Here is a 25,810-nt window from a genome sequence, read left to right as displayed (position 1 = left end):
TTGGTTTGAGATGGCCTAAGTTGCTTCGATTGTATATGCTGCAAAATCATAGAAATCAGTGATGAAGAAGAGTTTCTGTGAACCAAATAAACCTGAAAATTGCAATTTAACCCCTCAAATTTTGTCTAATTTCATTGCGGCCCAAAACTAAAAATATCGAATTGATTTGACCCTTTTAAATTTTAATGTGGATTGTTGAGATTTGTTTGTTTGTTTCCTGGGCTTGCAGTTGGATTTGGGGGTTAAAAGCCCATTCATTTTGTTGGGTTTGTTTGATAAAAATAATGTTTTGCCCCGCATCTGTTTGTTAGATTCTTTTTGGGCTTAGGAAGCTGAAATAAGAAATGGTCCAATGGTTTGGTCCATTAAGAAATCAGAAAACAATTTTGCAAATCAGTCCCTGAATTTCTCCTTAACTGTACTGTGGCCCTGGATATCTTCAACTTCTTTCAATTCGGTCCTTACTTTAATTGCAAATGAGTCCCTGAACTTTATTTTTCTTTAATTTTAACCCCAATACTTTATTAATTTTTGCAATCAAGTCCTTTCTTCTTTTGACTTCTTAAATGTAGGTTGTCTACATGATTTAATTGATTCCATTTCATGTTTATTTTTTGTGATTATTTCTTGATTAAAGTGATGCCTTGACTCTTTTATTATTTTGGAGGATAAATAAGTGGTTTCACTCCATTGGGACCGCAATTCAAGGGAGGTACACCTTAATCCCTTATTTTCTTGCTATACGTGCCCTATGTGACTTTACATGTTGATTGTATGCCTTTTGGATGCTTTTTATTCATTTCATTTGTTTATTTATTTGCTTTATTGGCTTTGTACATTTATTTTATCTCAATTTGATTATTTGAAAGGCACTTGAATGCCAAGTTAGGTATTTATTTTAATTATTTAATTCATTTCCCTTTAGATTGTAGTAGGCATTCCCCTTTGTAATAGATAGGGCTTGGAGGAGCATTTGATGAAGACCTATTGAAGACGTGTGCCTAGTTAGCAAATGTAATAGTTAGGGGTTCCTTTACTTCATTTGCCTTGCGTGATTTGCATGCCTATGTGTTATGTGTTTCTTGCTTTAATTAGGCTCTTGCATCTAGTCGAGCATGCTAAGTGTTATGTGCTACATGTTTATAAGTGTTGGACATGTCTACTCGCTTTCCATAGCTATGAATGAATGTGATGGATGAATGTACGTTTCCACTAGTCCAACGCTAGTAGGAATTTATAGAATGGGCTAGTCCAACGCTAGACCCTTAGGGATTTTTCCCGTGAGTCCATACTTGCATGTGTCACCTCATTTCATGCATTTTTTCTTAGTTTTATCATTTGGCATGCTACTCTAACCTTTTCCCTTTCATTTTTGCTAGTTATAGGGACATTTGCTTGACGAGTCCCCTTTCGATAAGGGAAACGAGCGAGTGTGGCTACAAAAATAGCCTTAGCACGCTAGTTATCCTTTCTAATCAAAGGGAAAATTAAAGTCACAAAATTAGGAGACCCCGTACCCGACTTGATGCATTCCTCTAGGTTCATACATTTTCTCACCTTTTTATCCATTTTTTTTTACTACTTATACCTTTTTCAATTCAAATGACATGTCTCACACATTGCACTTATTTACTACTATCATACCCTATTTTCATCTATTTGCACACAAACACTCTTACTTTCTCACTTGGCACACGTACACTTTCTTACATGTGCACACATGCACTTTTATCACATTTGCACACTTCCACTTACACACTCTTGTTTTTATCATTTTTTCACTTCACACAAACTCACATTTTCACATGGCATGCATTCATTTCACTCATTTTTTTTACGTCATTTAGGATTACGTGTGACCTCTCCAAAAGGGTCATTATTGGGCTTCACAATTAATGTGATTGGCACCACTCAACCTTTGAAGAGAAATTTCCCCCATGTCCCCTAGGTCTAGGTTTTTGCATTCATGTAGTACATCCAAATGTAATAAATTCTTTGGTTAAAACAAGAAAATCTTTGATTAAATCACGCAACTAGCCTTGGCTAGGTCGAAGGGGTGCCTTGGATTTTATCCTTGCCTCCCCCTTTGTCAAATGTGACTCCCGAACCTTTTTCGTTGGTTTACGTGGACTAGGAGTCGTTTAAAAGGGGTTTCTTACTACTTTTTCTTTAAATTCATTTTTAGGTGATTTGGTACACCTTAACTCATTACCAAGTGGCGACTCCGATTTTTTATTTTCAAAAAACCCTTTTAAACTATAATTTTGGGTCAAATCGTCGCATTCTCAAACCCTTATTTAGACCCATTTTTCTTTTAAATCACAATTCATTTTCCAATCACAAAAAATACATTTTTTTAAACCATTTATTTATTTATTCAAAAATGGGGCGCGACAGTCCCGTTTTAAATTCCTGTTCGGGCCAGTCCCGTTTTAAATTCCTGTTCGGGCCAGTCCCGTTTTAAAATTCCTGTTCGGCCCAGTCCCGTTTTAGATTCATGTTCGGGTCAGTCCCGCTTCAGAATTCCTGTCCGTTCGAATCATTTTGCAGCCGAATAACACAGGTAAGTATTTGGTGTCTATTTCTTTGTCTCAAGTTTTTTCAAAACTCAGACAAAGAGGGGCAAACTGTAGACACCAAATTTTAAATAATTTGTATGTGGCATCTAATTCATGTTTTGTTTTAGATTGTCTGCATTTTAGTTGTTATTTTATTTTTATTCATTTTACCTTTTTATTTGTCTTTTATTTGCTAATTATTTTTAGTTTTATTTGTCATATTAATTTGGTTCACGTTTTAGCTTTAGTTTTAGTTTTAAGTTTTAATGTAAAATTTGTGAGGAAAAAGAGAAAAATGGTTCACCAAATACGTTAATTTCTCTTAAATTCAATCTTTTGGCATTTTGTTTATTTTTGTTAATATATTTTGAAAAAAGGGAAAAATGGAAAATGATGCAAAATGAGAAAAATGAAAAAAGGGGAAAAATGGAAAGTTGCGTTTTTTTTGTTGTTGTTTCTAGTTTATTTTTATTCAATGTTAATTAAGTTGTTTTCGTTATTATTATTATTATTATTATTATTGTTATTATTATTATCATTTCTGTTTAATTAATTAATTAGTTTTAAAAAAAAATTATTATCGCGGCATGCACGATGCAATTTTTTGCAGTGTGCAAAGCACAATTTCAGAAGCATCATCGGATGGCTGGAGGTGAGGGCAAGGACAAGCCCTTCATCCTCACCATTGGGGTGAGGGTTTATGGATGAGGGAGTCCCATATAAATAGGAAAAGAAGACAGCAGCCGGGGGGGATTGAAGGGAGAGAAAAGAAGGATAGAAAGTGACGGCTAAACTAGAGAGAGCAGGGAGAGTTTTTTTTGGGGAGAGAGAGAGAGAGAGATAGGATCGGAAAAGAAAGAAAAACAGAGGAAGAAGTTTGGTCATGAGGGTTGAGAGTCTGTGACAGAGGTTTTGGGGAAAAGAGCGAGCTGAGGAAAAGGGACTTGGGCTGTGAGTTTGGGGAGGAGGATTGCAAGGATAGCAATCAGAAGACGGATAGAACACTGACGGCTAGGAAAAATCAGACGGCTGGGTTGAACAAGGCCATAAGAGAAAGAAGCCGAGAGCAAGAGGGAGACTTGGAGAATTCTCGGAGAGAAAAGGAAAATCCGGGCAAAGGAAGTGGCGGAAGAAAGGACCAGAAATTTCCAGATTTTCGCGTGGTCTTCATCAGAACCAGCAACAGTCCCTTTCGATTTCCGTGGAGGACGATCATCTTCAGTGCACAGGGTTTTCATATTCGGTGTTAAGGTCTTCAAGGTACCCTTTCTTTCCCTTTTCCTTCATTTACGCATGCCGCGATGTTGGGTTTCTGGTTTTTCTATATTCCATTTGTAAGAAGCTTCATGAACGAATATGCTATTGCAAGTTTTTCCTCTAGTCCAGATTTGCTTTCTTTGTGAGTCTAGTATTGCATCCGTATGATGAGTTTAGGGGCTTTCGATAAATTTTCATTTGATGAATCGGTGGGGCGTTGATGCCCATGGTTGGCTTTCATGTGTTTGAACAAACATAACCCAGCAAAATAGCATGAAGTTTCGGCAAGTCTGTTTCGATGTTATGTTGATTGCGGCTCCTCCATTTTCTTGTTGGCTGTGTAAACTTTGATGTTGAGTTTCAGGTTAAGTGGAGTAATTGCCCAATCCTTGGTCTGTTTGTTCGTTTGGATCTGTTTGAATATTGGATGATGAGTCTTGACTGATAGAGTACCGGATTAATCCATTGACGTGAGTTTGGTCAGCAAATTGCAACAAGAAAGTATGAATGCATTTCAACTGTTTTTTTTAGTCTTCCTGGATTGCATTATCCATTGTGTGCTCATGAGAAATCTAATGAATGTTGGGCTGTAAATTTTCGGGTGGTTTCTGGGAATGAAAGCTCAAGTGGTCGAAAAGTTTCCAATTTGCCGCATGCTCTCTCTCTTTCAATTTTTGTGCATAAAAACGAGACTTTGTGGGTGAAAGTGGAAAGATTATTGAATAATGTTGCGGTTTTGATCCAATTTTGTTGGTTTGGCCATTAGGCAAGTTTGTATGGCATCCAAAATTCATCAGAAATTTGAACCCAACATGCTAGAGTTTAGGTGAGGCGGCAAGAAATGTTTTTTCTGGTTGTTACGAATCTGTTGAGGGGAATGGATCTTGAATCCTTGATTTTGCATCATTGTATGGTTTGTGTTAAGTTGGGTCTTATGGGATTAATTGATAGGCTTGCACGTTTCCTTTCCTTTTATGCCCACGGCTGTTTTCTCGCATGAATGAAGGCCGAGAATTGCAGAAAGTTTCCAAAGTTGTTTAATGGTTTTCATTGCAGAAATTTTCCTCGTAGCATGCATGCAAGATTTTCCAAAAATTGCACTCTAACCCCTTGGCTTTTATTTAATGCTTCTATGGCCCGAATAATTGGACAAACCAATCAAATTGGCCCCTTTAACTTCTTTGATTGTTTCAATTGGGTCTTTGTTGGTTCCAACTTGATGAATATGAGTTGTTTAGTTTACTTGAATGATTCAATTTCATGTTTATTTCCCTTTCGTGTGATTATTTCCAAATAAATTGGTACCTTGACCTTTTCTTTATATTATTGAGGGCAAATAAGTAATTTCAATTCATTGGGACCCAATTGCAAGGGAGGTAACCTCTATCTCCTTGATTTTCATTTCTCCTATGTGTTCCAATGTGCTAAGTGAGAATTGCATGTCTACTTGCTTCTCTTGCCTTTCTTTAATTTCTTTTATTTATGTCATTTACTTTTGCTTTTTATTTAAGTTATTCTTTATGGGGTATGTGTACACCTCTTGGCTTGTAATAGTTAGGGATTTAATTATTTTATTCCTTTTCCCCCTTTTAGATTGTAGTAGGGTCTCCCTAATGTAATAGATAGGGTTTGGAGGAGCATTCAATGAAGACCTATCGAAGTCATGTGCCTAGCTAGCAAATGTAATAGTTAGAGCTTTAATTGTCTTATGTGTCTTGCATGCTTAGTTGCTACGTGTTAATTTGCTTTGTTAGGGCCTTGCATCTAGTCGAGCATGCTAAATGTTATGTGCTATGTGTTTATGAGTGTTTGGCATGTCTACTCGCTTTCCATAGCCATGAATGAATGTGATTGATGAATGTACGTTTCCACTAGTCCAACGCTAGTCGGAATTCATAGAATAGGCTAGTCCAACGCTAGACCCTTAGGAATTTCCCTTCGTTAGTACATGCTTGCATGTTCATTACATGTCATGCATTCTTTTTAGTTTTTATCATTTTGCATGCCCCTCGAACCCCTTTTCCCTCCATTTTAGGATTTTTGCATTTCATGCTAGTTATAGGGTTCATTTGCTTGAGAGTCCCCTTAAATATGGGATATAGACGAGTGTGGCTTTTTCTAAGCCTTAGCACGCTTGTATTCCCTCTATAAAAGGACAAATTGAGTCACGATTTAGGTCTCCCCGTACCCAATATGCATACATTCCCTAGGATCATGCATCCACTCTACCATTTTATACCCTCATCACACTTTCATTTTTCCTCACATCTTGCACATGTGCACCTTTATATTTTCACTTGCACACGAACACTTTTATCATCACTTGCACACATGCACTTCATATTATCATTTCACATACCGCACCTTGCCCACTCACGTGCACACTCTCACTTACACATTATTATCTTTTATTACTTTTTCAAACTCATGCCTTCACATTGCATACATGCATTCCATTCATTTGCATCCCACTTGCATTATTCGTGACTCCTTCAAAGGCTCGTTATTGGGCTTCACAATTAATGTGATTGGCACCACTCAACCTTTGAAGAGAAATTTCCCCCAATACCCTAGGTCTAGGGTTTGCATTCATGTAGTGCATCCAAATGTAATAAATTCTTTGATTAAAACAAGAAAATCTTTGATTAAATCATGCAACTAGCCCTGGCTAGGTCAAAGGGGTGCCTTGGATTTTATCCTTGCCTTCCCCTTTGTCAAATGTGACTCCCGAACCTTTTTCTTTGGTTTACGTGGACTAGGAGTCGTTTAAAAGGGGTTTCTTCCTACTTTTTTCCTATTTTTCCTCAAAAAACAAAAAATCTTTTTTTGGGTGACTTGGTACACCTTAACTCATTAACAAGTGGCGACTCCGTATTTTGTTTCAAAAAACCCTTTTTAAATTATAATTTTGGGTCAAATCGTCGCATTCTCAAACCCCCATTTAGACCCATTTTTCTTTTAAATCACAATTCATTTTTCAATCATAAATTGAATCAAAAAATACATTTTTAAACCATTTATTTATTTCATCAAAAAAATGGGGCGCGACACCTATCTTCGGTATAGTCTAAGGCGGTGAATATGTTGGTCCTCCTCTCCAACCAATTCTTCGCTACCTCAGGATCAGGTTCACCAGTGAACTTAGGCGGGTTAAATTTCAGAAACCTCTCCAAGGCTCTATCTTCCCCTCTATCTTGTCCCCAAGATTGGTTAAGTTGTCCGAGACCTTGTCTCTCGACTAACCATTCAAGGATATCAGTCATCCTATTAATGGCAGTAGTCACTTGATTACCCTCTATATTTTCTTATCCCTGGATCGGTCCAGTTGCCGATCCCTGGTCATTCCCTTGAGGTTGGGCTTGTCTAGTCCCCCGCCTACGACCTCGACCACTTTTTCGTCCTTCTATTATCCTAGTTGTGCCTAGTGCAAGAAATAAAGGTAATTACGTCAGGAAATACTCGAAACAAGTGCCAATCAGAAAACATTGGAAATAACAATAATTTACATTCATTAACATTTCGAAATTCATACAGTGAGCAAGTCATGGGAGAATTACAAAAATATAGCACACAAGTGCCACAAGAGTACCTTTAGTCACATACGTCAAGTGCCTCAAAAGTAGGCCACATAGTCACACAAAAATACAATGGTCTTGGCACTAGTATCACCCCAGCTAATTCTAAGTATATCAATCAAATAGGTCTATCACTCTGGATCTAGTCCACAGTAGGGCTATCAAGTGGAATCTCCTCCTCAGGATCCTCCTCCTGAGCGGGACTCTAGATAATGTCCATCACCTCATCAACCAACCTACCAGTATCTGTGTGACGGCCCCACCTCCCCCTAAGGCGAACCAGAGGGTTCGGCGGGCCGCCTGCCCAGCTCTCGCCGGGACTCAGTCGATCACTACAATCCTCAAATGAATTACAATATAAATCTCAAATATACATCACATGGTCCACAAACATACATCCAAGTCTCCAATAATTACATGTCACAAATGCAGCGGAAACTGATTCCAATCGTGGAATGTATACTTACATCCATATCAATTTCAAATATTTATACAAGACCAACTCGTACATAAAATAGATCCAAACTTAAACTGTACACGATATAAGCCATCCAGTCACGTGAATAAGCACAACAAGCCCTTCCTTCGCCTTGAGCCCTGTGGGGGGGGAAATAAAACATTTTTGGGGTGAGCTAAAAGTCCAGTGAGTAACCAGTAAAATCAGTAATCAAATAGTTTTCACAAAAATTCATTTCATTGATGTCATGGTTCAGAAATCAGATGTACGTATTTTTGCTCTCGTGAGCCAGTGAAATCATTGTAATGTTTTAGAAGTTCAATAAGTAACCGGGGGTAAAAATGTAATTTTGTTACAGGTCAACATTTGCACAGTGAGAGTAAAACAAAAGCAGAAAATGACACCACATGGTAATTCCACAAAGCTAAATGAGCTAAAATCTCAATAAGGTTCCGAACATGAAATTTCATAACAAAGCCAACACATTAACCATCAATAATCAATAATTCAAGAAACAATTACAATGAAAAGCGATAGTAACATATTCATTAAAAGGATACCGCTCACATGGAGCTATTCATTTGTTCGTTCCCCTGACATTTCCCCTTATTCCTCTAATTATTTGAAAATTTCATTTTTATAAATAAACCCTTGTTCATCTTTTTATTCGTTCATCCTCTTTTCCGGACGTTGACCGGACTCCACCCATCCGACGTTGGCCGGACTCCACCCATCCGGACGTAGCCGGACTACAAGGTAATACTCGAGTATACCAAATTCACCCAGGGTCACCATATCGCCCGACCGAGTTCGCTTCTGGCTCGAGTCGATCGGTAACGAAGGGCAGTGGCCAGTTCAGCCAAAAGGCTTACATCATGCGCAACTAGCATTTAATCATTAATCATTGAAAATTCATATTTATTTAGGTCGAGTGCGATAAAGTACACACTCGCCTAGAAAACTCGTTTTAACAATCATCGAAAGTACTTAACACATTTTCAATTAATAATGACAAGCCAATAAGTCAAGAATTACAGCAACCAAGGGACACTCATATGCAAGTACGCATGATATGCAAGAAAACAGTTCAAAAGTAACTTTTGGAAACAGTTTAAAAGTAAATAATGCAGGAAACGGTTCATAAAGAACTTCAGAAATAGTTTGAGGTCACTCACCTCAATGGCTCAGAAATCATCCATCATGTATCATTGCCTTGCTCAAACCCAAGTCTTAGATCACAAACTCAATGCAAACAAATCCTTTAAAAGTTTGGACAGCACTTCCCCTACATTTGCTAACTTTTCTAGCCATCATGGCTTCATTATTTCCTCAGCCAGTCCCAAAGGTACACACACAACAACAAGTTCATCCATAGTCATTCAGCAAGCTCCAAGTAATACTAGTGCAAGTCAAGCTAGGGGGGAAAAATCCGGAAATGAAACTTAAGCTCAAAACCAGAAAAACAGTTTTGACGTCATTTTACGGTAATGGTACCAAAGGCGTTATGATTGTCGGAAGAAGGTGCAAGACCCACTGTTTCGAAGATAAGAGATAGGTCTACAACAATGTAGAAGGCCACTCAGTCCAAATCCTAGCACAACTAGGTCAAATGTGCCAAATACTCAACCGGAAACACCAAAAACAGGTTTACAAATCACATAATGCTGTAATTACTATAACTCAGTCTATACAGGTCCAAATGCCGAAATTCCAAAGGCATATGGTAGCTAAGACATCCAGATACATTTCATCAGAAGACACCAACACCTAAATCCAAAGCAATTCCAGTCAAAATGGCCAATTACAAGTGCAGTTTTCGCATTCTGATCAACCCAGAACAGCAACAGTAAAATCGGCATATCTCACTCTACACTAATCTAAATGACCTGAAATTTTACAGGCACTTCAAACTCATCAATATCTACAACTTTCATGTTTTGAGCAAAGTCCAATTCGGCCTCTAACATGGTGCAATAAATTCGGGCAGAATGAAGAACTACAAAACCTAATTTTCTGAAATTTCTTCCAAAACAGAAATTGATTGCACTTAATCACTTTTTCCACCTCCTAGAGTCATTAAACATCATTTCCAATCATCATACATGACCACCCAATCATATCCCTTTGAAAACAGAAAAATCCCCAAAAATAATAAAACTTCACCAATTCAACCAAACTCAAGAAATAATCCATGAAATTGCATCTTATAACACCACTAATCATGAATTGAACATCATTAGAGGAAGGAGAGGTGTTCATCCACCACTTACCTTAGCAAAACAAGAGGGAGAGCTACTTGTCACCTTAAGCTTCCAAACAACTTCACCAAACAACTCACTATCACTAAAAGAAGAGGTTTTATGGAGTAGAAACTAGATCAAGCAAGTGTTTTGGAGGATTTGAGCTAGATAATTGCCAAACTTTGAAGAAGTTTTTTCTTCCTTCTTTGCTAGAGAGAGAATCAGCCAAGAGGTTGAAGACAAGAATGAATTTTGTGTGATTTTTAAGATATTTAAGCAATTGGTCAAAAAGTCAAGAAAATGAATAGTAAGTCATAAGCTATTTCCAATACAATGGTGACACTTGTCACCTCCATAAATGCAATCTTATCTTTTCTTTTTCCTCTCACATCAATCAATTCACATCCTCTACTTATCTCTTAACACCCGATAAATTTTACACAGTATCCGGAATTTAACCTAATTGGCCGAATTTTTCCGAAATTTTCGCACTTGTGGGTCCCACGTCCGTTATATATTCTTAATTTTCTAAAAACTCTCCAATACTAGGAAAATCATTTTAAAACTATTTTTGCTCATAAACTTTATCTGGGGAATTTTTCTAATCAAGAAAATGTAGAAAAACGGGCAATTAAAAAAAATAAACCCTAGAAAATTACAAAATTTCCGGGTTCTCAAACTCATTTTTTTTTCGGGGCGTCACAATCTGCTAGGATCCCAGAAGCCCAATCTCAATCCTCCTCATCTAACCTAGTAAGTCGAGCCCTAGTCCTCTGAAACTCATCGCGGATGACCTCAGCAGTTGCCACCTCACCAGCCAATACCTCCTCAAACTCAGCGATCCTCTCACCCTGAGAACTCACCATCTGGCTCAGCTCCTCCACCTGCTGGAGTAGGTCTCGGTTGGTGGTCCAAGGCTAGTGCAGGGTCATTCGGGTAGGCATATGTCAACCTACACGAATATTGAGGATACCTAGTAGAGGGCGAATAACACACACGAGCTCCTCCACCAAGAGCTTGGTAGTAAATAGGCGTAGGGGGGCTCTACATGACCATTGGCATGACCATTCCCATTAGCAGCAGGGTTTTTGTTTCCATTCTCCATCTCTGCAAAACAACCATAATTTTTGGATTAGAAACTTAATCACTAACTCGCTCAAATATCACTTAAGGTATGACTAAGTCATCTTATCTCAAATCTTAAGGGTAAGGTCGCTAATATATCTCCCAAATAGATCTCTAACCTAGCGCTCTGATAGCAACTGTGACGCCCCCACTGTGACGGCCCCACCTCCCCCTAGGGCGTACCCCAAGGTTCGGCGGGTCGCCTGCCCAGCTCTCGCCAGGACTCAGTTGATCACTTCAGTTCTCAATTAAAATCGGAATAAAACCACAAGAATAAATAGGCAACTATCCAAAACTTAAAGTGGAACTTATATATACATTGCCATCCCAAAAGAGAGTATAAACATCGAATATACAAAGGTTCTCAATCCTTCATACGTCCAGCCCGTGCCAAGCACTAGGGCGAGAACCATTACAACAGAACTAAACTGTGTGAGGACTCGCAAAAACTATTATTTTATGCCTAATTTATGGCTTAATAAATTATTTAATTGGATTTTTATTCCAAGGAATATTTTCTAGTCTTATTAGACCTAAATACATTGTAATATAACTTCGTTATATTTTTAAAATGATTCGTTTCGAAAATTAATTTCCTGGAGCGCGTTTAGTAAAAAAATAGTGAATGGTACTTGGAGATTTTATCCGCGTAGTAGCACAATAAGCTTGGAATATTTGAGACTTGTACTATGGTCCTAAAATAGGTAATCTTATGAATAAATACTCAAGTGATAGTTAATAGTGCAATCGTTATAAGAATTTCTCGGAAGTTTCGCGTTATAGCGTTAAAATTGACGGTACGCGTTTTCACACGCGCGACTTTATTTGAGGGACTTTAGACCCTTATTTCGGGACAATTAAGAGTGAAGAATATTTACATGAATATATACGCATTGGAGGTTTAGTGCACTAGTGAACCAAACGCGCGAGAAAATCGAGCCGTAATCGCACCAAACGGCCCCTAATGAGAGTTGACTTTTGGGTGAATTTACACCACTCATTTCACCTTCTCTTGGAAGCTAACTTGGATCAAATCACACTCTCTCTTCTCTCTCCTCATTGCCGACCAGCCCTCCCCTCTCTCTAACTCCATTGCTTCAAAATTTCACCTCACAAATCTCACTCAAACCACCCCAAATCATCTCCAAATTCAACCAAACTTGCACCACACTTAGCTTAATACTTGAGGATCATTTTGAGCTGCAAACAAGGGCTGAAAATCACGGTTTTTCTGGGGTAAAAGAGGGCTGAAAATTCAGCTTGAACATCAAACCAAAGTAAGTGATGATCCACTCTTGGAAACTTGAAGTTTGGAAGCTATCTTACCTTGTTAAGTTCATGCATGCATTTGGTTAGCTTGATATGGTTGTAAAATGTGAAAGTGGGCTCTTTGTATTCCCACACTTGGGTTGTTGTTGCTGATTAGAGGATTAATGTTGGATTTAATGGTAGTTTAATGGTTATAATGATGGATTCATGGAGTATTATTGTTGGAAACTCAAAGTAGAGGTCATGACAAGAAATTTCCGAAACTGCCCCTGTTTTGTTCGGCCATGATAAGGCCCATTTTTGGTGATTTATTGGCATGAACCTGATGTTTATATGTTATATTATATGTGTAAAAATTTTCATTGGAAAACATTAACGTTTGGATGGGCAAAAGAATTTATTCGTGAACTAGGCAAACTGGAAAATTATTTTCGGGTAACTCTGTCCAGCGGTAGCATTTTGACCATAACTCTGTCCTCGGGTGTCGAAATCAAGTGCCGTCGGTGGCGTTCGAAACTAGACATTCCTGGATTTAATTTGAGATAAAATACACGTTCTGATTCTTTGTGAGTGATCCGAACCAAACGTTTTAAGTTAGCTGTCCTGTCTCTCGGATTTGCTGGAATGGCTTGTAGAGGCAGCAACTTGAGGCTCAATTTTGAGCTGGTTGCTTGCCGAATTTCAGAACATTTCCTTCTGTGAAATTTTAGTCCTATGAATGTATTTTCTAACACCATAAACCATACCTCATTCCGAGTTAAATTGACTGAGTTGTGACTAAAACAAGTGGACTGCTCTGTTTTGGAAAAACGTAATATTTGGACTGATTTGGGACAAAAACTTGGGAGTGATCTTATTAATTGAAATTTTGATGCTAAACCATTACCAAAGGTATCATGGATGTATCTTAGACCTTTATTTCACCAATGAACCATGGTTGGATAGCTTTCTTGGTTAAACGATTGGAAATTGGGAAATGAAAGTCAAAAGGCAGATTGCCTTAGAATTTTTCCTGAACTTTGGTTGACTAATTAACTATATTTCCGAAGGTATTTTCCCCTGAAATTTGATAGAATGGTACCTTTAATATGGGATTAAAATACTGCCAATTTTGGTACCAATCCAAGTTCGTTTCGATACCTAATTAAATTTCTAGTGTTGGAGGTTCAAATCTGGAAATTCTTCTCCAGTCTTGAATTTCCCCAACTTTGAGCTACCGTATCTCGGTACTCGAAACTCCGATTCTTGATCCGCTTGTTTTGTTATAAACCTCACTTGCAACACTACTTGAGTAACAAATTTCAGAGGCTGTTTTGCAACGTGTGAATCGTGCCGAATTTTCAAAGTTGGCCGAAATCCAACTTAATTCTGCCTTGTAAACCAATCCTGCATCTTCAAGCTCATTTTTGAACACTTTCCACTTCGATTCATGGAAAAGTGTCTTCTAGGAACTTATAGTACTTTCTAAGAGGTTTCCAACGGTATAAAGTTTTCCAATTCTCGGCTTATGCCGAGCGAGTTATGATTTTTCAAAAATTCATAATAAAACTGAAAATTTTCCAATTTCAAAGAAATAGAGTTTTTCAAGAACTCTTTATTCTTTTGATATTCTTAAACGTTTTGCTCACGATTTTCATGATAAACCCTCAATTAATATTATACTTAATAAAACGCAAGTTGAACCTCGATTTACGAGTAATTGAGGTTCCTTTTGTGAAATAATCTTAAGATTGTACTAGTGTACAATCTTCCTTGATAATTGGATTATTGAGTGATTATCCACTATTAATTGCCAGGCGCACAAGGAGACCTCCAAGAGGATCTTACAGTGGATACTTGAATCTCCAAAGAATAATCCCTATTGAATTGCTCGGTGAGTGTCAAGTGTGTGAATTCTTGATATTTGTTTAATTGTGGTAATTGTTGGGAATTTTAAAAAAATAAGGGCGGGTGCGTACTTTATCGCACTCGTTCTAATTTCAAATGAATGATTGAAGTGTATTGAATGAATGAAATGTATTGAATGAATGAATGAAATGCAATGTTATGTTATGATTACATATGTCGTTGGAGTGAACCTCCTCGACTTTCAAATGAATGGGGGACGCCCAAACTCATAAGCCAACCTTAGACTCGAGTCGGCAATGGGCTTGGTCGGGGACTTGGGCGAGCCATGAGATATATATAAGCTCGACCTAATGAGAGGTCTTGCTTGGCATACTCGTGGAGTATCGCCTTATAAATGACTTGTGGGCCCTTGAGGTGTACGGTGGACGGAGGGAAGTAAGTGGTGATCTACGGTAATGGAAATACCGACCCAGTTGACAGGAGGGTCAACGCGGGAAGGTATACGAATGACATCGGCAGATCGAGTGGAACTTAGCTCCTGAGAGCTACTATATCCTTGAATTGTTTCTGATTACTTTTCCTGTTCGAATGATTGATTATTGAAGGGACATGGTTTTATTTATTAAATTTGGGATTGCTATTTGAACAAAGTGCTTGCATGTGTGTTCTTGGCCTCACGAGCGTTTTGCTCACCCTATAATTTGTTTTCCTTAAGAGGACCGAATCTCGGAGAAGTTTGGAGAAAACCCTTTGCTGTACTTTTGTTTTAAGGTTTTCTATTGTTAGTGGCTATGTCCTTTGTGGGGATTGTACTTGTGGAATTGAAGTGTAACTTTTGGGCCTGACGTATATTTTGGATTTAAGTTGTATCTTGAACGCCCTATTCATGGGTGGAGTAATGGATGATTTTATGCTTGAACGCTTCCGCATTATTTGTATTCATGTTGTTCTCTTCGATGTGTTTAGTTCGGATTTAAATTGAATGAAATTGCTTGAGTCCTGGCGAGAGCTGGGCAGGCGTCCGCGGATACCCTTTGGTCCGCCTTAGGGAGATGTGGGGCGTCACAGTTGGTATCAGAGCACTAGGTTAGAGGTCTATATGGGAGACATATTAGATACTCTATCTTTAAGACTCGATATGGGATGACTTAATCCTACCCTAAGTGATGCTTGAGGCGAGCTAGCAACTAAGTTAGTCCTACCTCAAGTGACGATTGGGATGAACCAACGATTAAGTTAGGCATGCATTGCAGGATATTGGAACTGAATAGTGATTTAAGTTTCTAACCTGAAAAATATTATTATTATTATTTTGTAGGGATGGACGACGGAAATGGAGCCCCGGCAGCTAATGGGAATGGCCTTGCGAATGGTCATTACGAGCCTCTTAGGACTATCTTCTACCGAGCTCTAGCGGGAGGAGCTCGAGTACGCTACTCACCATATGATAGATAGCCTCGATGTTCGTGTAGGTTGACTTTCGCCTACCCGAACCATATAGTGCTTGCTCTGGACGACGAGCGTCGTCAGTTGGTGGATGCCAACCGTGATTTACAGGCTGAGGTAGACGAGTTTAGGCAGATAGTTGGTGCTCAGGGTGAGCGGATTGCCGAACTCGAGGAGGTGCTGGAGGGTGAGGTAGCCACATCTGCAGTGGTTAATGAGGAGCTTCGGGATACTAGGGCTCGACTCACTAGGCTAGGACGGGATGTCCGTACTCGGGCTTTCGAGATCCTGGCTGATGCCACTAGATTGGTTGAGGACGCTGCTGAGGTGATTCCTGACGGTGAGGAGGAGGATCCGGAGGAGGACCCCAAGGAGGAGGTTCCTCCTGATAGCCCCGCTGTGGACTAGGATCTTAGTTGTTGACCCCTTTTGACTTTTGACCGGTACAGTTAGGACTAGTTAGGGTGACGCGAGTGCTGAGGCCATTGTATTTTGCATGCTTGTGTGGCCTACATTTGGGCATTTGTTCTTACTTTAGTCTTCTGTGACTAAAAGTATACTTTTGAGCACATGTGTGCTATATTTTTGTGAATTGTCCCTAACTTGCTAATTGTACGAACTTGACATGCTTATGAATGTAAATTATTGTTAATTTTAATGCTTTCTTGGTTGGTTCTAATTTTGATATATTTCTTCTTTTCTGCTTAAATTAATCTATTTCTTGTACTAGGCACATTTAGACTAATGGAAGGATTAAGGAGTGGTCGAGGCCGTGGGCGAGCGTCTAGACAGGCCCAACCTCAGGGGGATGACCAGGGATCGGCAACTGGACCGACCCAGGGACAGGAGAACATTGAGGGTAACCAGGTGGCTACTGCCATCAATAGGATGACTGATATCCTAGAACGTCTAGCGGAGAGATAGGGTCCTGGACCATTTAACCAACCTGGGGGCCAGGATAGAGGAGAGGATAGAGCCCTGGAAAGATTCTTAAAGTTTAACCCGCCTAAGTTTATGGGTGAACCTGACCCCGAAATAGCAGAGAATTGGTTAGAAAGGATGACCAATATATTCGCCGCCCTAGACTACACTGAGGATAGGCGAGTGAACTTTGCTGCTTTCTAATTTGAGGGAGTAGCCCGTGCTTGGTGGGATTTGATAAAAGGAAAATGGGAAAGGGCTCAAACCTCTTGGACTTGGGAGGATTTCACAAAGGAGTTTAATGAAAAGTTTCTTCCGCCCTTAATCCAAGAGAAAAGGGAGGACGAATTTATTAAGTTGAAACAAGGAACCCTTACTGTAGCAGAGTATGAAGGGAAGTTCACTAAACTTTCCAAATACGCTCCTGAGTTAGTAGCCAATGAACGGAGGAGAATTAGAAGGTTCGTACAGGGACTCAATGTGGAACTTCAGGAGGGCCTGGCTGCAGCCCAAATCTCTACCTTTACTGAGGCTTTAGAGAAAGCGCAAAGGGTTGAGAATGCAAGATCTCAAGTGAGGGATTTCCACAACAGAAAAAGGAATTTTTCTAGTCGCACTACTGGGCAGACCAGTAAGTTTGTACACCCTTCTAAAAATGGAAGAGGGGAAGGAGGAACGAGAACTGCTGGAGCTTCTAGGGGAGCTCTATCTAGGGGAGGTCGTAGCGGGACGACTCAAGTTAGGGGGGCACCATCTGTTGGATCGACTGTGACCCCTCAAGTTACATGTAGGTATTGTGGTAAGTCCAACCACTCTGAGAATGACTGCTGGAGAAAGTTGGGAAAATGCTTACTGTGTGGGAGCACTGAGCATCAAATCGCAAATTGTCCGAAATCGTCGAAGACAGGGGGAAGCCTGCAGAGGCCTGAAAAATCGACCTCTAAGCAGACCAGTGCCGGAGAGAGTCGACCGAAAGTACCGGCTAGGGTCTACGCATTGGACTATCCACAAGTTCCAGAGGCGACCGAGGTGGTTGAAGGTACAATTCTAATCTTTCACCGCCTAGCTAGGGTTTTAATTGATCCGGGTGCAACGCACTCTTTTGTAAACCCTGATTTCATGAGTGGACTAGACTTGAACCCAATTAAATTAGCATATGATTTGGAGGTTAAAACACCCACTGGGGGCAAAAGTCTAATTGCTAATCTGGTGTATAAGAATAGTGAAATCTGCGTGAAGGAAAGAAAATTGCTGGCCGATTTGATAGGCCTAACGATTAAAGGATATGATGTGATCCTAGGGATGGATTGGTTAGCCCGTTATAATGCCCAACTGAATTGTAGGACGAAAACTGTAGAATTGTGTATTCCAGGGGAGACAACCCTGAAATTGGATGTGAGGGGTAAGTTAGCCTCGTCTGTACTTATTTCGGGAATTCGGGCTAGAAAATTGTTAAATAAGGGAGCTCAAGGATATTTGGCTTTTCTTATTAATACCCCTAGCGATAAGGTGAATCTGGAGGACACACCGGTAGTGAAAGAATTTTCCGATGTTTTTCCTGAAGAATTGGAGTCTCTACCCCCGGAACGGGAAATAGCTTTTAAAATTGATGTGACTCCGGGAACAGCACCTATCTCAAGGACACCATATAGGATGGCTCCAGCTGAATTAAAGGAGTTGAAGTTACAATTACAGGATTTGTTGGAACGGGGTTTTATACAGAGAGTGATTCCCCGTGGGGAGCCCCAATTTTGTTTGTAAAGAAGAAAGATGGGAGTTTGAGGTTATGTATAGATTATCGAGACTTAAATGATGTTACGATTAAGAATAAATACCCACTACCCCACATTGATGAACTGTTTGACCAATTGCAAGGGGCGGTAGTGTTTTCAAAGTTGGATCTAAGGCAAAGTTACTATCAATTGAGGATTTTGGAGAAGGACATACCTAAGACTGCTTTTAACTAGAGGTATGGGCACTTCGAGTTTGCGGTGATGCCTTTTGGGTTAACCAATGCACCTGCCGCTTTCATGGATTTAATGCATAGGGTTTTTAAGCCTTACTTGGATCAATTTGTGGTGATCTTCATTGATGATATTTTGGTGTATTCTAAGAATATGAAGGATCATGAGAAACATTTAAGAATTGTTTTACAAATCTTGAGGGAACATCAGTTATATGCTAAGTTTAGCAAGTGTGAATTCTGGCTAAAAGAAGTGATTTTCCTAGGGCATATAATTTCTCAGGATGGGATTAAAGTGGATCCAGCTAAAGTTGAAGCTGTTTCGAAATGGAAACGACCGGAAAACCCAACGAAAGTTCGGAGTTTTATAGGATTGGCAGGGTATTACCGGAGATTCATCCAGGATTTTTCGAAAATTGCTGGGCCTATGACTGAGTTGACCAAGAAAAATGGAAAATTTATTTGGAGTCCTAAGTGTGAAGGAAGTTTTCAGGAGTTGAAAAGACGGTTGACTAGAGCGCCTGTTCTAGCTCTACCTAATGGACAGGATAGTTTTGTGGTTTACATAGATGCTTCTAAGGAAGGTTTGGGATGTGTTTTGATGCAAAATGATAAAGTGATAGCTTATGCCTCTAGAAAATTGAAACCGCATGAAGGAAATTATCCGACCCATGATTTGGAATTAGCGGCTGTGGTCTTTGCTTTGAAGAAATGGAGACACTATTTGTACGGAATAACATTTGAGGTTTTTACAGATCACAAAAGCCTTAAGTATTTGTTTTCTCAGAAGGAGCTGAACTTGAGGCAACGTAGATGGATGGAATTTCTGGAAGACTATGATTGTACGATTAAGTACCACCCTGGAAAGGCCAATGTAGTGGCCGATGCTTTGAGCCGTCAGGTACAAATGGCTGGATTGATGGTTAAGGAATTTCAGTTGTTGGAGGAAGTTAGCTATTGGAATCCTCGATTAGAACCAAGGAAAGTAATTTTGGGGAATATTGTGATAACCTCCACTTTATTGGAACGTATTAAGGAATCTCAGGAAAAGGACCCTAAAGTGCAAAAGTTGGTGGAGAAAGTTAAGATGGGAGACCAGACGGATTTCAATTTGGGATCGGATGGAATATTGAGATTTCAAAATCGGGTGGTTGTGCCAAAGGATGAAGGGCTTAGAAAAGAAATTTTAGAAGAAGCACACCGATCAAAGTTTACAGTACATCCAGGAGGGAATAAAATGTACCAAGACTTGAAAAGTCTATATTGGTGGAAAAATATGAAGAAAGAAATTGCCCAATTTGTTCAGACATGCTTGGTTTGTCAACAGGTTAAAGCTGAACATCAGAAACCATCAGGGCTTTTGCAACCTCTAGAAATACCTGAGTGGAAATGGGAAAATATTACCATGGATTTTGTATCAGGCTTACCAAGGACACAGAGAGGCCATGATGCCATTTGGGTGATAGTGGATAGATTGACTGAATCGGCTCATTTTCTACCGATTAACATGAAGTATCCGTTGAGAAGTTGGCCAGGTTGTACTTGGATGAGATCATCAGACTACATGGTATACCTGTGAGTATTGTGTCAGATAGGGATCCAAGATTTGTTTCGAGGTTTTGGCAAAAGATGCAAGAAGTGTTGGGGACTAAGTTAAACTTTAGTACCACCTATCATCCTCAGACCGATGGACAATCGGAAAGAACAATTCAGACCCTTGAGGACATGTTAAGGACTTGTGTACTGGATTTTGGGGAGAGTTGGAGTAAGTTTTTGACTTTAGTGGAATTTGCTTATAACAATAGTTTCCACCCTTCTATTCAAATGGCTCCATACGAAGCACTTTATGGTCGGAAGTGTAGATCCCCAATTTGTTGGGATGAAGTAGGTGAATGGAAAATTTTAGACCCAACTACTGTATCTTGGATTGAGGAGGCTAATGAAAAGGTAAAATTGGTACGGCAAAGGATTCAAACCGCTCAGAGTAGACAAAAAATTATGCCGACAATCGGAGAAAGGATTTGGAGTTCACTGTTGGAGATGTGGTATTTCTCAAGATTACGCTTTTAAAAGCAAGCTTGATGTCCGGAAAAGTGAAGAAACTACAACCAAGGTTTATAGGGCCATATAAGATTATTCAACGAGTTGGGAATGTAGCCTATAAGCTGGAATTACCACTGAGCTTATCTCGTATTTGTGAGAACCCTGAAAAATGGATATATAAATTAGTGCATATTTCATTTGCATTTCTTTTATTGTTCAATAACTTCTAGCATTACTTTTAATTGTTCACAATTAAGCGTGTAAAAATAGGTTTATGTGAAAAATACTATACTTTTCCAAAGTTATGAAATTTCTTGGTTTTATTTGCCTAAATTAATATCTTTAGGGTTGGATTAAATTTTCGCCTTAAAATAAATTATTTAAATTCCAATGATAAATTCTGTTTAGTGCCAACGATAAATGTTAAATTTTTATTACAAGGTCAAACTTGATTTTAATAAGAAACTAATAAAGTAAGAATGTTGGGAACCAAATAGTAAACGATAAATATTCGATAAAACGGTTTAAGTACACTAACGTATTATTAGGCCATCAAATCACACTTGGGGACAATTGTTGAAATTAAGATAGAATTGAGGATTAAGAAGAGGTTAGGGGGCAAAGTGAAAGGACCAAAATGCCCTTCGCAATTCACCAAATCTCCACTACACCGCAACCATCACCATGCACGGCCAAACACTCCCTCTTACAGCCTTCCATAACCGCCCCAATTGGCCAATCCTAATCTCACCAATTCCATACGTAAACCATCTCCACACTCCACCAATTCTGGCCTCAAACATCTTCTAAAACCGGCACCATACACATCCCTCTTTCTTTCACATATCAAGATACAATTCCAAGTCCTCTGCACAAACAAGACTTCGGACAGCAGCCTAGCACCGCCCATACCACCAATCCAAATCCATTGCCAACTCCACACTCAACCTCACCACACTATTATCTTTCCCATCTCACAAACACCAAACTCATTTCATCATCTGCACCACTTCACCGAGACCACAACACTTCCTCTCCACCATTACATTGTTATCATCGACCGAGAGTGAGGGAGAGGTCGAGCTGCTCCATAAAGCCGAGAGTGAGGAAGGAAGCTGAGAGTTGCGATTCCATTTCTGGTTCTGTCCGCAAGCATCGAAGAGGGAGGAGAGGAGGAGGAGCCGTGAGCAGACTTTCCTCTGCATTTCCCAAGCTCAGCCGGTAGTCATCCAGCTTCCACCATCACCAGCTGCAACCACTACAACCCAACCAGAACCAACTTACCCGTGTTTGAGGAGAAGAGCCGAGAGAAAGGGATAGACTTCAGCGTTCTGTCGAGTGAGTGAGCACCTAGTAAGGTAAATTTCTGGACTATAAAATGGATAACCAGTGGTAATATAAGCAAGCTCTGGACTTGCATGAGAGGACTTTAAGTTCGGATGACATAATTAGCTAGATGATGAATTGATATTAAGCTACCAGAATCTGGTTTGGAAGAGTAAATGGTTCTGCCGTATGCTAAGCATGTAAATTGTGGGATGATCAGAGGTTGAATTTGTGTTTAATCACCTGAAAACAAAATGATAAAGTCATGCATGTATTGTGGTACAATCGGATGATGAATTCAAGTTATTAGAAAAATTTCTGTTTTGGTTAAATGTCCCTGCCGAGTAGCTGAGTTGGAATCGCAGCTCTAATGTGTTTTCCGGAAATGATTTGAGCATGCATGGGTGATTAACTAATCGAATCTCGGATGATTATTATGATTAGAGTCATGCATGAATTTAATTAGCCTGGATTACTTCGGAAATAAAAATGAAATAGAACTTTTCACATGCAAACTCATCTGAGTGTAGTCTCACCAAGTTCTGGAATTATGAATGTGTTTTGCTTCTGCCGAGCTGATTTTTCTGGTCTGGATGTTAGCTAATTAACTAAGCAATTGTGCATGTGAGAATTACGGGCAAAATAAAAGGCTTTAACTGAAGAAAATATCGGATGATGAACTAAGGAGCTTAGAAAATTCTGTTTTGTTGAGAATGATTCTGCCGAAAGAATGGTTTGGAAATGCAACTGAAATTCTGTTTTTCTTGTGATAACCTGAGCACTCAAGTGTATTTAGCCAAGTAGAACTTAATGTTTATGATGTCTAGGACCCTGCATGTTAATTCGATGAAGTTGATTGATGAATTAAGGAACCTAAGAAATTCTGGTTTGATGAAAACCTTCTGCCGAGACTAACTAAGAAATGATTTGCTTAATTTGCTTAAGTATGACAAGCTGTGGTTACAATCTTAACTATCCAAGTGAAGACGAAATGCTTAAGGGCCTGCATGTTGAGTTACATGATTGGACAATGAAACTAGGAACTTGGAAAATAAAATGAAAGCCGAAAAATTGGTTCATGAATGATCATTCGAGAATAGTTGGTAAAATTTCTGGATTTGTGTTAGTTGAGTCTAATCGTAGCTTGAACCTGGATTTGATTTGAAAACCTCTACTAGCTAGCTACGTGTTTACATGTCCTAATAGAGTACCAAAAATTCTGTTTTAACCAAAGAAAATTCTGTTTTAGAACCATTGTTATTTCTGGAAATCTTGAGAGAAGCCGTGAGGTTTAAACCTGGAAATTTTGGGGTTTGTAACCATGGTTTAAATTCAACTCTTAAACTGGAAATGTTCATTATCTTGCTATGTGTTTAAATGCTGAATTTGAGTAACTAACACCATGATTAAACCAAGGGAAAAATTCAAACTAAAGTAGATTGGTTGCTGGAAATTTTGGGTGATAGCCGAAGGGGTATGAACCAGAATTTCAATATCGTTGGAAAATTTCAATTTGTTTCTGGAAATTTATTTTATTTCCTTGGATTATGGTGGCTCAGAATTTCATAAGAGATACAAATTTTAAGATATACAATTTGTTCAGCAATGAACCAATTAGTACATATAAAGCTGAAACCAAAAACGCTAGTATACAATTGCTGGAATTTTCGTTGAGATAGCCGAGAATTGAGTTGAAAAATTTGCTTGGTTCTTGGAAATTTTTCTTGAAAAATGATGCTTGGAATATGTTGTTTTGGAGCCCTATAAGAAATGTACGCTGGTTTGAATAAAAACTTTTGGTGTGAAAAGAAAAGAAAAAGGAGTTTTTCATAAGTGAAAAATGAAACTCCAGATTTTCGGAAGTCCCTGACCAGTCTCGATAAAACGGTTATATCTTGGTGTAGGAAAATCCGTTTAAGGCGCCGTCAGCGGCATTTGAAACTAGAATCATAGATCTTCGCCCTGTAGAAATTTCGTATTTTTTTACTCCATGTGTACTATTGTCGGTGAATTTTCAAAGTAAACTGTTTGGCATGAATGACCTGTTTCATTTTAAATCTCAACTTGAATTCGGATTGAGACCTTATATTACTAGTGGTTCAAACTCTTGACTGAATTGTGGTTTGACCCTAGGGTGTTCCTGAAATTTTCAAAGGATTAGAGGGTAAGAAGGTACTTGCTAAACGTATGCTTAAGCCTGGCTAGTGAAACAATTTCTACTCGTATTCCAATGTCCGCAAAGCTAATGGTCGGCATTATTTTTCATCGAAGCATAATGTGTCGAAATTGGTTGATGGTGGGCTCTATGAATTCCCACCCTGCATGGATAACTGAATTGCTGAAATTGTTTAGAAATCTGTGCTACTATTTTGTGAAACTGTGAGTTGATATAAGTACTGATTACCAAGTGCTAAGTATTGACGAAGCCTTGGTAAATTTTCCTGCTTATGCTTAGATATAAATTTGTTGGAACACAGGGCTAAGAATTGACGAGCCCTAGTGTTATTACTGTTTAAATTCTAATTGTGCAATATTGAGGAAATGTGATTTTGGATTGGAATCGAAAATGTGAGAAGTTGTACCGACCTTATGACTCCAAGTAAACGCTTGACTAAGTAAATGAAAAATATTTTGCTTTAAGTCTCGAACGGTACAGATTTAGCATCGTATCGCTAAACATAGTGTCTATTATTTTTGCCTTAGAAACTTGGGCAACATGACTTTTATTCCTTAAGTTAGACTAGCCTTATCAATTTGGGAAAATGATTCTCCCAGACTCAAAACCTTAGTTTTGTTCCAAATTCCTTCCTTCTTTATAAATCGTTTAAGACTAGTCGGAACTAAGGAAAATTTAAAAGGTGAAACTCGATCACTTTAGTTTTAAACGTAGAAACCTGCTTGGCAAGAAGAAAAAAACCTTATTTTAGCAACATTTTTCAATAGACCTTACCCTAAAGCCTTAGCAAAGATTTTTGTAGGCACAACCACTCCAATGAACTTTTTCCAAGGTATACTTTTAGCCTTGATATTAATTATCTTGCCGACTTATTTTAAGAAAATAATAATAGTATTTTCTTCGAGGAAAAGTATTCCAGGAATATTATAAGAAACTATTGTATGGTTCTCCCAAGCTCGATTCCAAGTAAAATATTTTGAGAAAAAGTGAACTAGCAGCATGCTAGAAAACTCTACATGTGCAAGCCAAAAGTTCCAATAGAAAACTTATGGCTTAAATTCTGATATTCTAGGATTTTACGAGGACGCGGAACTCGATCCTCAATCCAATATCTGAACTTCACTCTTGGTGAGTGTCCCTGCTTGTTCTATGTTATGTGGTTAAGCGCTTTATCAATTCGCTATGTGATAATTGTCAAAATGTAATAAATGATTTTGATCCATCGAAGTGAGCAGTGTGTACTTTATCGCACTAGCCGTTCGAGTGGTGACATGTGTGAAACATTTTCTACTGAATCTGTGAATCTAAATGTAGTTGCGTCGCTGGGTGAATCCCTCGACATCTGAATCCAACTACCATAACATCTGAATCTGTAGTTGCGTCGTTGGGTGAATCCCTCGACATCTGAATCCAACTACCATAACTTCTGAATCTGTAGTTGCGTCGTTGGGTGAATCCCTCGACATCTGAATCCAACTACCAAAACGTCGTTGGGTGAATCCCTCGACAAATTTATTACGGGTATATCTCGAGTATACTGCGTCGGTAGATGAAGTTTGGGCCCAAAGCAGAGGTATGAATGGTGACGGGTTAGGATTAAAATAAG

The sequence above is a fragment of the Coffea arabica genome, chromosome 5c (genome assembly GCF_036785885.1).
Source record: "Coffea arabica cultivar ET-39 chromosome 5c, Coffea Arabica ET-39 HiFi, whole genome shotgun sequence".
Taxonomy (NCBI): domain Eukaryota; kingdom Viridiplantae; phylum Streptophyta; class Magnoliopsida; order Gentianales; family Rubiaceae; genus Coffea; species Coffea arabica.
This window is presented reverse-complemented; position numbering follows the sequence as displayed.